We start from the raw sequence: 17018 nt of genomic DNA on the forward strand, positions 1-17018 counted from the left end.
GAACTAGATGGTCTTTAAGGTCCCTTTCAACCCCAACCATTCTATGGTTCTATAATTTTATGATTCTATGATGATTTTATGGTTTTATGATTGATTTCAAAGTCCCAAATAACTTTCTTCAGTCACCAGAAAATAGTGCTATGTTCTTTGTGGTATTTGTTTCTTGGCAGTGATGTAACATTTTCATACTACATACATGTATTCCATTTTCCAAATTCAGACTAACTGAGGTTATTATTTAACTTATCTCTAAAGTAAGTCTTACCACATATCTCCAAAAGCCTACCTCTACATGTCCCATAGACAAGCTGACAGGCTACAAAAGCAGGTGGCTATAAATCTCCAATCAGAGACAGCTAGAACCACAAATTGGAAAATCCTACAGAAATCCATTCAAGAAGCCACAAGGTTGAAGATCCTGCTCTGTTGCCCTTTGCAGTGTTTGACCCTAAAGCCAAACCACATAAAAACGGTGTCTCAGCCCAAGCTGCCCAGTGTAGTGGATACAGAGAAGGGCAAGAAGGCTGTCAGCTTGCTTAGGCCAACACACTTGTTTTAAACCTCAGATAAAATAGGAGCTGTGTTGTTATTATTTACCTTCCTTAGGCCGTCACAGCAAAAGCAAGAGGAACATTACTGTTTGCAAAATAAGGTACATAACGTAAAAGATTGTCATACTTGTCCCTACCATTCTCCTTTATCTCTCACTCACTATTGTAGACCATTTAGTCTTTACCTCCATTGCAATTGTGAGAGCCCAAGCTGCTTCCAGTTTGTCTGAGCAATATTAAGTTTCACCAAGTCATTTGCTGTTCTGAGGATACTGAAGTTTTGCAAACTCTCCATGTTTTCAACCTCACTGAAAGGTTGAATCCAGGAACCTAATACTGATCAGTGCCAAAGAGCAGGCAGTCTTCAGCATTGTCTGCTAAATGTCCCTCCCCACGCACCAGCACCTATTCTATCCTGAGTGCACATCACAGATCTTCTGAACGCATTATAAATAAAGTCAGGGTGACAATGATAACAAATAACAGCCCTGGTCAAAGGAAAACAAGACCCAACAGAAGGCACCTACACCATGACAACTGTCAGCTACTTGACCCATTGCTGCTGCCATGGCAAAAGCTGGGCCATTTCTGGGAAGGCCACGTAGCAGCTGTAGTTCACACTGTTCAGTAAAACAATTAATGCAATCAGTTAACTTTCCAAGAATATCTTGTCTAATGAATCACTAGACAATTAACCTGAACAATCATAGTGTGTATCAGTATTGCTTGAATAATCCCCAAGGGAATAATTAATAGTGTATCACATAGAGGAATGTGTAATGCATTACTGGATCCTAACACAAGACAACAACTCTCTAGCACATTGTCAGTGATTTAGAAATGAGTCAATAGATGGAAGACAAGGAGGAAGAGAGCATGGCAAGATATGTGGTAACTGATGTAAATACATGCTGAGAATTTAGAGAATTTGTGTGCCTCTTTAAGACAGAAGCAGGAAGAAAGTTACTTATACTCAATGGTCATCTTCTTTCTGGATATGGGTTTTAGACATCCCTATGTCCAGCCTACCAGTCTGACTTGTTCTTTGTCTGTTGCAGACCCTGGTGTCTAGATATTCCATACTTCAGTCATATTTCATATTTAAATTCCTTTCTAGTTAGCCAGTTAATTTCATTCTTTCAACCCAAGCAAAGTTGGGTGAATAACTCACACAAGGGATACTCCAGGCAGAAATTATATATCAAAATAGAGGCAAATTTCCCTTCCTCTGTGCAGCACAGATTTCTGACACTAACCCAGAAGCTTACAACCACCTTTGTGCCATTCCCCAAGGCACAAAACATTCATCCTCAATGCAATCTTTTAAAAATAATCTAATACCCTACACTCTTCAGTGCCACAGAAGCTGCAATTTTTGGTTTTGGTTGTATAGGGTATCCAGAAGAAACATCACTGACTTCTCCAGAGTATGGATATCCTTGCATTCCTCCAAAGCGTGCTAGCCATGTACGGTGCAGACATAAGCCAGTTCACATCATCTGGGCTGGATGCCAGGGTTCTCTTTCTGGCAGGGTCCAGCAAATAGAGAGAGGGACGTAATATTTTAATAGATATAACAGAATGGTGCCTTTGTCTGTCTCAGTTTCCCATCTTCATAGGATTCATTATTATGTGTATTAATATCCATATAGATCAATATTAGAGATTAAGCTAAGCACTGTTACGCTCCTTATGTCCCCCACAACAAGAGCTGGCAGGCACCATGGGACAGAGATAGTTGCAGTGTGGGAGACAAGGTTATTTGAAAATGGGAAAGTGTGGATAGTGACTAGCAAAACTGACTGACTAGAGGTAGGTTCCCAACCCAAATAGCAAGTGAGAATTGACAGCAAGGTGCTATAAACTGTGATGGACCACAAAAAAAGAGACAAATAGAACACATTTAAGACAGTAAAGAGAGCCAGTAGAAGGATGAATAGAGAGGATGAATTTTTTTTTTCAGATGAAAATTATCTTTGTAATTTGGGCAGGGTAAGGAAGTCTGAAAAAGCAGGCTGCAGTATTGGAGCAGAAAATTATGAGAGCTTTAGAGGCAATTTTTAAACAATGCATCAAGCTGAAACTAATTCTAATGACACGTGAATTCCTACTATCTTTCCAGATACCTAGAAGTGTGCCTGTTAGGGCTGCATCTTGTAACTGCTTTTTACAATACAAGGTAAATGATTTTCTGTCATACTCTTTATATTAATTATGAACCATATGTGAATTGTGCTGATACCATGCCTGTCAAATTCACCAAAACATTCAGCAAACTCAGGGCTACAGCTTGTGTGCAGGGAGAAAACAAACTCAGTACTGGGGGACTGTTCCTGTCTCTCAAATATTCTATGAACTGTACACATCTGCTTTGTATTCAAATGGCGATAGCAAAGTTCATTGCTGATGAATTTTGATTGGATAACCAGAAACCTGTTAAATAAGCCTTACTCCACTTCTTTTTCTCTCAATCTCTTCTCAAGATATTTATTTAATTTCAGATCAAATAGATCATCTTGATGCTTCATCTAAAGCTTTAGGGCAACCATCTGTCTCTGATCCTCCTGATCCCCTGTAACAAGCAAGATCTTAGAAGCTGCAGTAGGTTGATATAAAGCTAAATCCCAGAATGAGTTCAGATCTTAAAGGCATTTACCAGTGAATCCATAAAAGGAAGAGCAAGTACTAGCTGAATGCTGAAGGTACATGAAAAGCTCTCCTATCAATGCTAACAAACAACCCCCCCCCAAAAAAAAAAAAAAAAAAAAAATCACCAAACTAACAAACAAACAAACCACAAAAAAACAGGGAAAGAGAAGAAAATAAGGAGTCATTTGTCACCTGCTGAACTTTTATCATAATGTCTGCAGGAAAAGAAATATCCTGCCCTGCTCCATCAGACTTGATCTGCAATTTCTTGACTGCTTATCTCAAGGTCATTAGAAATGTGCAGAAATTCTGCCCTGGAACAAATGAACACAGCTTTTCCAGCTCTTTGGATTAGAAACCTATGTCTGCTGAAGATGCCTCACTGATGGAGCATTAGAAATTGCAAGGGGAAAAATGTCAACAGCCTTGTACCAGGCAGAAGGCTTGTCAACACTCTAATGAACTATGATTGCAAATGTGAGGGAGGGACAGGGATTGGAAGACCTGCATGTCCGTGATACTAGTAGTCAGTTATTAAAAAATGAAGCTAAGTTGACTCCTCATAAAAGCCCTTTGGTGGAAAAGCTCCCTTTACACACGTAACACTGTGAAAAGACATAAATAATCCACAGTCCTATGTCTTTCTTACTGCAGAAAATATTGCAGGTAATGCTGACATTGTAGGAACATAAAAACAGAGATATATATCCACTGTGAATAACATATTTTTCTTCGTAAGGATGAAGGGTACATTAAGTGACCTTTCTTTCCAATAGGATAAGAAATCTAATGCTGGCTTAAGAAACTTAAAAGTTGTTAGTAGTTATATATTACTGGCAACATATTTTACACTAGGCAGCTATGAAGAAAAAGTCATAAAAAATGCAATTAAGTGTCTGAACTGTTGTTATTTTGGAAATTAAACCAACACACAGCATCCTTACTGCAGCTTATATTACGTACTTAATGACTTGTGCACAGTTATTTTCACCAGTTTAACCATGCTTCTTTTCCATAAAAGTCTGCTGTTAATAGATCCTTTGGGAACCTTGAAAATAACAAGATCTGTAATAAAAAAATTAATAACACTGGGAGAAAACTCACGTTAGGAAGGCTTTTTAGAGCACATTAAAGGATCTATTAAAAAAAAAAAAAAAAAGAAAAGAAAACCCCCAGTGCCCTGTAGCAGGTAAATGTGAATGACCATTGTTGAGATTTAAAAGAGGGGAAGTCCAGTCTTCAAGAGAGTATGCATTACTTTACTATGTGCATGACTTTGTGGTTGTTGAGAATATTACTAGACTCTCTGATGTTGTATTAAATAATTTTATTCTCTTGATAAAATCAACCACAATAATAGAGATTATGTGTTCTTAATAAAATGGACTCTAATTTCAATGGAACAACTTTCAGGATGTCCCGTGTCTTGTGTTACATGGGAGGTTGGAGCAGTTGATCACTGTGGTCCCCTATAAACCTTATAAATCATTGACCAAGGCAGACCACTCCCCTAGCCAGAAGCACTGCTAGCTGTGTTTCCTTTGTATTGCTGTGTATGTTTTCAGACAGACGTTTGCTTGTATAGTGGTCCTTCTGCACTGCAGTGCAAACACCAAGGGCATATTCACACCTATGGTTCATGTCACAGGAGTTCAAAACATTACCACAATGATCTTGTCAAATTACTAGCATCTAAGGATAAACTTGCAAACTGCAGCTTCCCTGCCATGGAATTTGCTTGAGAAATGTCTCACATACTCTCTTACTCATGCTCCACCTTTGTTGCATCCTCATTTGTTCCAATACAATTGTCTATGAGATTGCACTGTAAAGTGAATCTTCAGAGTGACCTGTGTTGAAAATAACTCTCTTTAAAAAATCATCTATAAAACAAACTCACTGTCAGTAAATAGACCTAAATTAAGACTGCAACTGAACTGAGTAATCCCAACCTGTGTACCTCTCAACAGCTATCTAAAAGCTGCAGTGCTGCTTCCACCCTTTTTACCCTGACTCAAAAGCACTGGGGTTATAATAAGGACTAGCAATTTAAGAACTGTGGTATTCAAGAAAAAAAATAAATAAAAATAAAGCAAACAGTTTTCTATTTCACATTACTAACAAGTTAGGTTGGCATTTCTTTCGGAGACTATGGTAGCTCTGGAATATTAATAATGCCTTTCTCACAGACTATTAATGCTTAATTCATCTACCGATTTGCTGCTGATTCTAACCTAAGATTTTTGGCTCTTCCTGACAGTGATGGCAGGGGTTGATGCGAGCAAGCTGAATTATTTTGGCTGCAAATAAAAATTCTAATATATATATGTCTGCAATGATCAAAAATCCCCAGATGCAGGAGAAAACATAGCCAAAATCTTTGATGGGTCTTCTAGTGTTGGAATTTATGGCTATTCCTATTGCAGATACTATTGCTGCCATTCTCAAGATAGAAAATGTGAGAGGGTTACAAGAGAGGAGCAAAGTTGGAAAGTATGAGACAGTAGGTCTCTCAGTATTCCCAGAGGAACCAGATAAGGAATGGGATGCACTTAGAGAAGTGCTGGAAGCAAAATCCATTGCAGGAATAAATCAGTGACCACTGCAAAACTAGTAATACCATAACTACTTTCCCATCTCTCAACTCTTGTGGGAAACATGAGGAAGCTGTGGATGTATTATACATAATTCTTATGTTTGAAGATTGTGAGGATTTGTTACCACATCCTCCAATAGCACTGAAGCTAAACTGTGCTGAAAGCACACAGGATAACCCATGCTGTTGATAGAGCAATGAAGCTGAAGCACCACAAAAATACTCCTGCCTAATACAACGGTGAGAAAGCCCTCTTTTCCTAGCCATCCTAGTGAAAGAGATCCCTCAGACCCTTCAAAAACATGAAGAAAACTTTATACAAAGGATGTGTGGCAAGAGAAGCACTTGAGGGCATGCATGTGTCTTCCTCTTCCTCAAAACATCAAGTGCCCATCCTGTCTTTTGTTGAATGCTCTGGAATTAAGCTGAGGAAAAATCATATTTATGATGGATTTTCTGGCAGCTGTCTGTGGTCAGAGTTTTGAAGCCTTGACAGTCACTGTTTGATCCTTCCCTTAGTATTTTTTTCAGTCCTAGCTTTTTTTCTTTTCAGTCCAGCATAATTACCCAAGTGATTTAAAATATTTTTGTGAATTGATCACACCCAAAGGAGGACACCATCAGAAGTCAGTTTTGTTTATTCTTGTGTCATACAGACTTTGTCATGCACCACAATCATAAAGGGGCACTTTTGTAAAAGCACACATGAATTCCTTGATATGATGGAAATTACTCTGAAGACAAGTTGTAAAAGCCCATATGTGTGAGAATTCTTTGTATCCTTCTAAACTGTAAGCTTTAGTGTGAAATATATTTTAATAACTAACATATCCTTTGCACAGATGAACAAAGGCTAGTAGACTACAGCATACAATATTTCCATTAGAGTTGCTGTTTTTATTATTTTTTATCCCAGCACCCAAAATATGTCAGGCAACAAACATGAAAGAATGCATTAGCATACAGATTACCTGAGGGAGTAAAATTAACGATTGCCATACTGATTCTATTATGCAGGAAACTTTATATGTTCTCAACTTTATGACAGTAGGCAATCAAAACTGCTTACTAAATACCAATTGCACATGAGGTGGCCAGAAAAGCATCAGTTTTATAACCATACAGTTCCGGCAAATATTTACATATATTTCTGCAGCAGCAGTATCTAAGACCTAGGTCCCTGACACCTGACATCATTTCCCACGGATTCAAAGCAGAATGTTGGTACAAAATTAAAAGGTTCAATTATCATAATTTATTGAAACATTCTGTTGCTCACTGTCTCTAAAGAACAATTTGTATATTTGAGAACTGTCTTACCACATGGAGAAGCTAAATGGTTAAATAGTGAACTGACATCTAGTGCTCTGACAGAGCCAAGAATGTTACTGCAAAGGTCACAAAGTGAGTTGCACAGTCCCCAAATAAAATGAACCAGAAGATTCCACGTACAGAATATTACAGTTCTGAGCATACTCTTGACATCTTGTCGTATACATATCAATGTTATAAACATCATAATAGTAGTTCCCTTTGAATGCAGTGCTTAAACATATAATGTTCTTACAACAAATTCCCCATTTTTTAAGGGATTTGAAAGCCATACATTTTCAAAGCAATATGCTCAATATGAATGAGTAATGAGTCCAATAATGAGTCCCTGTTATGTGTAGACAATGACTAACCAACAGAGACAAAGATATGTATACAATGTCTCACATATTTTTATTTAATTCTTCTATTCATCTACACATCTACCTGGCAAAACTGGCAGCAAGAGAAAAGCATTATCTATGGAAACTACTCTTTAATGATTAGGATGTAAAATGTTTTTTGAGCTCTTAATCATATACAAATAGGAGGAATATCTCTTTGTGCTGCAAAGCAAAACCAGCAGGTTGCACCAAGCCAAGAGAGAACAGACACGGCTTGGTCTCAGGACCTTGGCTGAGAAGAATGTCTGGCAATGACGGTCACAATCTGCTACCCCTTTGCCTGCCCTGCACCCCGCTATGTTCCAGAGGTGTCTCAGTCTGTCTAAGAGCAACAGCTGTGCACCCATTAGTAGCCCAGGTACTGAAGTAAAAACAGCACTTACAGCACAAATACATGGTGACCTTCATTATGTTTTTCCCATGGGTGAAATTAAAATTAATATATTTTGTTCCTCCATTTGCAATGCATTGAGTACAGAGTTAGTCGTGTGTGTTCTGCTGATTTAAGTAATTACCTGAACTACGATAACATAATGACATGACTTAGCAGTTTGTCTTATTAAATATAGATATATAAATAGCAGGCTGTCTATAATCTAGCTGCTGAAGCCTCAAAAATAATCTAATTTCACCCTTATTTTGTGACTTATTCCTGTGCAGTCACAGCCAGCATTCATGAAGAAATACATACACTCCATGCATCTAAACTGACTTTCCCTTGCAATGCCAGTTTCTTGCTAAACACACTGTTGCTTAGTGCTTGTAATACCAGAAGCAACATTTTTTAAATAATTCTAAAGATGTAAAAGAAACTGTGGATGCTATTTCTTTCACATCTTTCAATCCACTAAGCACCTGTTTCAGTGATATCCCATGACTCTGAATTTTACAAGATAACCATGGGAGGAAAGTGTTTCGTGCCCTCAGCTGTATTTTTTCTTACATTATTTGAAAGGGTAAATGTGAAAGCATGATTTTCTGTGGAGTTTTTTGAGTTGTCATTATTATGTTCTCTCTTTTCCATCTCTTCGTTCAACAATACAACGTTATTTACAACAAAATCAAACCCTTTTTGTTTCCTGCCTCTAGTCTCTCTGATCTTTGTATTGCATCACTTTAAGAACAAGCAAAGTTATATTTTCTCAAAAAATATATCAGTAGAATACTTGAAAGCCAAATTCATTATAAAATTCATACTTTATCCCAAATAGTGTCCCTTAGGAAGTTCATGTGTATATTTTTTCCAAACTGCCTTTTTAGTTCAGTTGCTCTGCAACAGTTTCTCTGGAGATCTGAAAACACCTACTGACCAGCAGTGACACCAAAAATCCAACAAGTTACTGGTGGTTTTAGGAGTTGCAGCTGAGACATCAATTCACCTAAGGTGTAAATAAGCCTTCACAGGCTTCATAAAGTCACCTCTAACATCTGCTCTTCTTAATGCAAAATGGTGAGGGGAAGCATCACAATTATGAGTCTCTGTCACAGAGGTAGGATTGGGGTACTGGCTGGCAATGACTGTCATATGACAAGTCCTCTTTTGTTTATGGCAGAGAATACCTTGTCTGCAGAATAAATGCAGCAGGACATTACAGGTGCGTTTCAGCAGAATGCCAAGTATCAGCTTTAAATTATAACATGACTACTTTTCAGACTTTTGATAAGGGATACTAGTTAGAACTTTACTCTGCTAACCCTGCCTTTCTTCCCTGGGATACCAAAAATGAATCACTGTAGTTAAACTACATAGGGCAGTCTCCATACAACAGGTGTGAGGAAAAAGTGACCAAAATGCCACGTTTTGTCAGAAAGCAATGAGGATTATAAATCTGATTCTTTCACAGTGCAGCCATTTGTTACTGGCATAACCAATTTTTAGCAAAACCATTGTTTTCAAGCTTACTTGTGGTTTCATTATTGCAAAAACATTTCCAACTCAGTAACAGTCTATACAGAAAATTTCTGTTATATAATTAGAACAAGAGCCATTCAGTAAAATACTGTTTTTCTAACTGCAATGTAGCAGAAATCCTGTTGTTCATATCTGTAGTTTTGGCCAAGGTGAAACGATGGGTTAAGGAGGATGTATGCCTGTTTCTTTACCACAGTATAACTCATTTCCAATCCACCCTGTGCTAAAATCTGAGAGTGCAGATCCCTTCCAGTGTTTGGTGTTTGTACTGGGATCTGGTTCTTCATCATCACTACCTTTTGAATGTCTATTGTCAATGCTGACAAATGCACATTTGCCTTCAAACAAGAACTGGAAATATTTCTAGGATTATCCTGCATGTCAGTGTCACTACCCACTCACTTAACAATCACTCAAAGAAATGATATAAAATATCACTTTTTTACATAGATGAATAATAGAGTGTTTGTCAATCACTTCTAGGCTGACTGAGCCCCTTTAACTCTCTGAAACTAGAGTCCTTTTTTTTTTTTCCTAAACCTCCCGAGAAAATGTTGACAAAACAGGCAATTTTCTGTAATTTCTCTGTGAGCTTCTGTCAGCATGAGAGGCAGTCAGAGCCCGCTCATTTCAGATAACACCATTGGGTAACCTTTGACATCCACCCCCTTGCTGACTTCGGAGGCTCCTCTAAGTGTAACAGTTGTGTCTTTCAGGTTGCAGGATGCAGGACCACAATTTGGGCTCTTGTTCACTGAAGGCAGCCTTTGTTTCCCAGCTGGCTAAGAAGCTCTTATAAAAGGGATAAGAAATGTAGTTAATAGCTCAAGAGTGGCCTAATCATCGGCTGCTATTACCCCTCCAATATTAGGGAGGATGACAGACCTATCAATAACAGAGCCCCAGGTGAGGTATGGGAGATGATAATGTGATCTTTGGCTTGGTCTTTGCTCTGCAAAACACAGCACTTATTTGAAAGAGAAGCCAGCATCTGTTTTTTTCTTCATATTGTGCCAAATATCATTCAGCTGAGCAGCTTTTGTGTTTTTCTGTCTTAAGCCACAGCAATTTGACCAATTTCATTTATAAGCAGAGATGAAAACTTAAGAACTTTCCTATCAGACCATGTAAGCTGGAAATATACACCTGTGTGCTTATGTCCACTTACATGATAGCAAAATGTGGCAAAATGAAAAAATAGGTGTCCAACTCATCTTGATATGTGTGAATGCAGTCACATCTGTACACAGATTTGTGCACATCTGTGTCACATACTGTTTTCCAAGTAGTTAGTGTTTCCCTGAATAAACAACATGCAAAAGCTAAACATTGAGCAAATGTATCATAGCATCATCTTATGGCCACAACAGACTAAAACACAGGCAAAAAACTACACGCTAGGGCAACTAGATGTGCTCATTACTCCTCACCACTAGGAAGAAGGCTAAGTTCCACAGTACGAGAGTCTTATAGTACCATATAATTTCAGAAATTATTATCTGGATCCAGTCTTCATACAGCCCAGTGGCTAGCACCACCTTGTTTCAGAGAAAGTGTTGTAGCTCTACATTAAGAGACAGAGACATCATTTCTTTCTTATTAAATCACAAGATCTCCAGTACTTAAAAGTATGACTTCCACAAATATTTTTATCAACAATATACATACAAATATTGCTAAAATACTGATATGAAAATGTTCCCATGTCACTGAGCTCCATACCCTTGTGTTCATTCACAGTGAGTCTTCCTGTTCTACTGTTACGAGGCAAGAAAGCCATGTCCCCATACAGATATTTACCTCAATTCTATGCTCCCATCTCATTCTTGGAAAGCCTAGATCACAATGCTGGACAGTCAGTAAGTAAACCTCAAAACAGAGCTCTTACTAATGCTCAGGGTACACTACACTAAGGCTGAAAATAGGACCACAGTCTCCACAATCAGAGTAGGGAAGGCATATTTCAGAATACATTTTCAGGGCTTCCTGGAGAAAGCACCTTTTATTATGCTGCTTTTCCACTAACTGTTTTTCTCTAGGAGGCTGACAGTCAAAGATCTGCCCTCCTTTCCAGAGGCCATTTCCACAAACACTAGCTGTTATAAAGTGCTGTCAGTTAGGGGAGCTCAACTTCTCCTTTACAGGAGGAAAACGAAGAACACCTTTGTTCCTTCCTTCCAACCCAGGTTATGAGGAGAGGGAGGAAATGTGATTTTAGTCCTGGTTGGGACATCCCGTTAAGAAAGACCTGAGAGAGGGATGGGAACAGTGGAAAGGGGGAGGCAAAAGCTAAGGGGTGGTAAGAGAATAACCTGATGATTCACCCAGCACTCTCCTGGGTGCATTCTCTGCCCTCAGTCTAGAGGGGAAATTAGGACAGGCCCTGAGAGTTTTCTGACTGATTGCAACATGCCTGGGGTCTGGACCTTTAAGCAACTGCTGCTCAAGTAGCTGGTACAGGGACTAATTCATCTTTCTTCATGGCACTGAGAAACCCAGAATGCTAACCACAGAGTCCTTAGCAGGCAGCTGCATATTCCCATTAAGCTACACTGAATGAAGCCTAGTATTTAGAAGAGATCAGAGCTAAAGAGATTTTCTTTATTGTCAAAGTATGTTTAGTTTGTTTGTTTTTAACAGATTTCCATTTAATACTTTTAGTTTGAAATAAGGGAACCTTTAATACTGCCAAAGCGTATGCTGTTTTGAAACAGATCTAGTCTTTTGAGAATGTCTTTGTTTTCTTCAGGTATTTAATTGGGGTTTCATTACTAATGCTAGACTTACAGTAGCTAATGCCAATATAATACTTTCCTGAAACATTATTCAGAACTGCTTAAGCTAATATTTCCAAAGACGGAATTCTTTAAAAAACTAACGGCACAATCTCAAATGGCTTGGAGCCACATACCACAAAGTCTGACACTAAAACTTTTTTCACCCTAGGCAAGTTCTGTATTCATAAACTATTGTAGCAGTTCTTGGATTTACTTCTGCTATGGCAGCTTTTTTTCTTAAGTATGGCAGTCTGAAAAGCATAAGAATATGTAATCGTAAAGCTCATAAGAGCATGCAGTTGCCAGACTGGGATCTAAACCCAAGGAAATGCGAGCCCAGGAAGAAGTAATCCTTTTGACTGGCAGTAGCATGCAAAGGTGAAGGAACAATCTGCACTCAAGGCTGCCTGTAATCTCCTGATTCAGACGATTCAGCAGTTCTCTACAGAGAGACCACTTCATCTAGCTACTGCTGCTTTGGTCCAAAAGCACAGAGAAGAGCAGTTTTGATTCAAAAGAAGCAGCTGTTGTAGATGTTTAAGCATGCTAACAGGCAGGCTCCCTGCATAGAGTGTGCAATCATCATGCTCAGTAGGCACTGGAGTACTGTCAGCAGAACCTGCTCCGCCTCTAGTTGTCTACACCAGCACCTAAGCAGGGTGTCACGTGCTGACATTCTTCCTGCTTTAAGTCAGGTTGAAATCCTGACAGCTCCAGAAAAGCCTTAAACATGTTCCTGTAGCAACATCTGCTGAACTGCGGCAGCCTGGCTGTCCCAGTCCCTTAATGTTGCCCTTGTGAATGACAAGGTGGCTTGCAGTCTTGCCACGTACACAGCATAGGAATATGTAAATAAGGTCTGGAAGAATGTGCTGGTTTTCCTGAATCAAGGAGAAGCAAGATCTAACCAACTTGTCTGTGCTTTTCACATACTGTCCAATCAACTTGCAACCTGACAGCTGCCACTTTTTGTCTAGCCTAGAATGTATGTTTGGACCGTTCTCTTTTGTCTGCTAAACTCAATCTGTTTTCTAGGAGTGAGAGAAGTTTAATGTTTCTATTGTGCTGTAGTGATGCCGTTAGTTACATTAACTACCCTCCACCCAGAAATGACAACCCAGCCTACCTCCAAATTAGCCTTTTTATTGAATTCAATAAAGGATAAAACACATGACACTAAACTATTTGGTGGCAGGTTTGTTATAAACTCATTACTGGAAAAACAGCAATTGGACAGACCTTTAACCACTGTCATTGATTCCAGCACAGGGAGAGTGATCTATTGAGTTAATCAGTGAAGTTAACTGCGGTTAGCAGTGTCTGTAAGCTACCCTGCTTGGGACTCAGTCAGATGCCTAGAAAAACCCCACACGTGTAGGCTAGTTATAGTCTAAATACAAGTGCTCTCACAAAAGCAAAACTACCCCACACCCCAAACAGAGCAGTTTTAAAGGCAGTACTTCAGATTGCAGGAAAAAAAAAAAAAAAAAAAAAGCTATTCCCTGAATGGCTGGCCACACTCACCTTGGTCTTCTGCAGCAGTTCAGCCTTACAGATGACCTGCTTATATCTTGGTCCAGCACCACCAGGAGCCAGACCCATACCCTTCACTCTTGGGCATACAGCTGATGTCACATTACAGCCCATGAGGCCCAGGAAGACAGCAGATCAATGTAAAGAGGAGGCCCTGATTAAGCAGTTCCCAGCATACACTGCTGTTTATGCAACTCTGTCGAGATGTGGTTTTACAAACAGAGCAGAGGTTTCATTTGTACAGATGATTCTTGCAAGACTGACCCTTTTGACCCTTACTGCTAGCATCATGACAAAAGTTTCGGTCCCTGGAACAGTGGTAACTCTCAGGGCTGTGTATCTAAGGAAAGGTTAACATCACACTTCTCCCCACAACGGCTGGACTTTAAGTTCCATTTGTGTTCCTCTGAATTCCTTTTCTTTCAGCAAGTTTGATGAAAAAGAGACGGCATCAGTATTAATACAATGCTCTATTCTCATTCCTGGACTCATATCAGAACTTAGTCAGTGAAACACTTAAAGTAAGGTTTGTTTCACAAGTAAGAATTAATTGAATTTTTGCAGGTATCAACTATCTAAGAGATTTAAAGACCCAGCAGCTGATAACAAATTGTTCCTGTAGGAACCTAGTATCAGTTTATCTCTAAATACATACTACTTGCAGGTCTTTTGTATCAAGCTTTGTCTTGATAATACCAGGATGCCATATGTGATGCCAAATCATTTTTTTTTAACATTCTTCTTGGCCATGGGATTCCCAGATAAGTGTCTCATCACACATGACAGTGCAGTTTGGAAAGCACAACAAAAGAAATTCAGACAGAAAGCAAACATTTTGTGTAAAGAAGTGTCTAAGGCACATTTTTGATGTGTGACAGAATTTTCTTTTTTTCTCCTCAGAAAATTGCTATAACAACTACCATAACTTAGAACTGAATTTCAGAGGGGTTCGAGACACACTGACACCCAAGTGCCTTGCATTTGCTACAAGAACAGAGTGGGACAGAAGAGCGTATCTACTCCCAGCTTCTCAGCACAACCTTTGCCATTCCACAGGTTTGTGTGCGAGTTCCCTCTGCTGCCTGCCAGGGACACAAGTTCTGTCTGTCGTTGCTGACAGGAAGGGAGAGATATATCTTGCCAAAGACACCATCTTTACAACAAAGATGCATAGTTCCCCCAACTGCTGTATTAAAACTGAGCTAAAATGCTTTTTAATAGAGGTTTGTTTTTTTTTTTAATGGGTTTTCCCTGGGATTTTCCCAGAATTTTGTGAGGATACTCAAATTCCCCCTAGAGAAAATGTTTTGTATACTATTTACTCAAATGAAAAACTACTATTTCCCATGAGAACTTTCTGCAGGTTTCTCCCTAGGACAAAATTCACTGTTTTTACATGAAAAGATAGTTAACTTGATCACCAGAGTTGCTAGGTTTGTGTTTTACAGAATAGCAGTTATTTTGTAAAACAGTTTACAGTAATAAATAGCATTTTTCACAATAATAGTTTTAAAAAGCAAGCAGACAAAAGCAAATGTGAGAACATGTACATCATCTGTAAAATTTTCTGTAGACCAAAAGCACATTAACTTTCCTGTAGAGAAATAAATATAACCACAGAACATTCTTCTAAGAGGCCCTTTGCAAAAGTATAGAAACTAAAGCAAGACAATGAACTAGACCAAAAATTTCCAGGAAGATTTTATCTAATTCATGGCCTAACAACACAAAATCCAGTAATACCATTTTTCTTCCTCTCTGTAGATAAAAATATGTATGTCAATAGTCTCCTGAACAAGTCTAAAGGTTTTCACAGAATTTTTATCGCTGTACCACAGCTGAAATGTCTTACCTATTTGACTCCAAAAAGCCACTAACATTGACACAGGTAGGATAGCAAAAACATGCAAGTCTAGAAGCAACAGCATAGCAGTGTTTAATCTCAGTCATTTGAGAAAGTAGAAGTGCATATGCAAGAGCCCAGCTGTTGAACATAATGAGCTTCCCCAGTTTATCAAGCTGCACTGCCACACTTGGGGAAACCTGATAAGCACAGCCATACCACAGCCAGCTTGCACACCTGTGGAAGGTCAGCAGTAATTTCATCTCCACAAAGGCAACATTCAAGAGACTGCTATGTTTCTTTTTTTCTAGTACCTGTTTCTGATTAGATACCAAGAAGCTTATTTAGAATAGCCAGCATTTATCATAGGGCTTTGTAGACTCATTCTCTTGTGAGTATCTGAGCTGCCTCAGTTTCCCTGTGGCAGCAGGAGTCCATCACACAAAATGAACCAGTTTTCTGCTTTTCTGAACTGTTTCTGGAACCAAACTTTTGGCATCAAAAATTTAGTACAAAGAAGGGAATGCTGGACTCCAAGTACTCCACTAAAAACTATTCACGTTTTCCTCATAACCACTTAATGTCAAATTAAGGGGAGCTGCTGCTCTTTAGCTGCATCTTAGCAGTCTTGTTCATCTGCTCTATTTTAATAAGATCACGTGCCAGTTGCAAGGAGAGAGCCTTGAATCACTGAGAGAGAACTGTCTAGCTGCCCTGGCCCCATGCATCCTCTGTGGATCTAACTGGTTCCTGGGGAAGACACGAAGTCTGTTGGATCACATTCCAAAATGCCAAACAATTGCTGACCTGGTAGTATCTTAAAGATATTTCACCGGTTAAATTAATCTGTTTTGTTGCTATTGTTTTGTTTCAGATTGTAAACATTCGGATTTGCAAGGCTTCTGTTTATCATATGGAGTAGCATCTTTCTGCCATGTGAGATCTGTATGATATTTTTTCTCTGCAAAATTCAAACTTTAACAGCCTTTACAAACATAATCTGAATAAAAAGATGTCAATATTATTTTCAGCAACAAAATAGTTAGCAACAAATCTATGACTCACAGACAGGTTTTATTGTGACTGAAGGGCTTTTCAGTTTACGGTAGTGAGAAAATCTCACTGCAGTGACATGCCATACTTCATTGGAACTGAGGGAGAGATGCTCTCATTTTCTGGCAGTGACAATAACAGATAGTCTCTTATTTACATGTCCTGTGCTAAGCAGATCTTTTTTTCTTTTTTTTTTTTTTCCCTCAGCTATCTGTGCCTAATACTGCTTTCTTTGTCTTTAATTTCTTGTAAGAATTGTGGCCATCTTCAAACTTACTCCTTTTATATGCCCTGAATTCAAAACCTTCAGTGGAACTACTGTTCCTTCTTCACTCCTTGCCCTGAAAATTTGCTAATTTAACAGTTTGATTCTGTACGTCCTCAGTTAC

The 17018-nt window shown here is 38.8% G+C and overlaps 1 protein-coding gene across 4 annotated transcripts in view; it reads right to left on the reverse strand.

Annotated features, from left to right (window-relative positions):
• Positions 1 to 16263, reverse strand: part of LOC310885011 (uncharacterized protein) — a 33908-nt gene extending 17645 nt beyond the window's left edge. For all 4 annotated transcript variants that reach the window (XR_014574495.1, XR_014574496.1, XM_083807727.1 and 1 more), the window contains exon 1: positions 15586 to 16263. The gene's annotated coding sequence lies outside the window, so the exon portion shown is untranslated. The remainder of the gene's footprint in view (positions 1 to 15585) is intronic.
• Positions 16264 to 17018: the final 755 nt, after the last annotated feature.

This window comes from Anser anser (genome assembly GCF_964211835.1).
Source record: "Anser anser genome assembly, chromosome: 21".
Classification (NCBI taxonomy): domain Eukaryota; kingdom Metazoa; phylum Chordata; class Aves; order Anseriformes; family Anatidae; genus Anser; species Anser anser.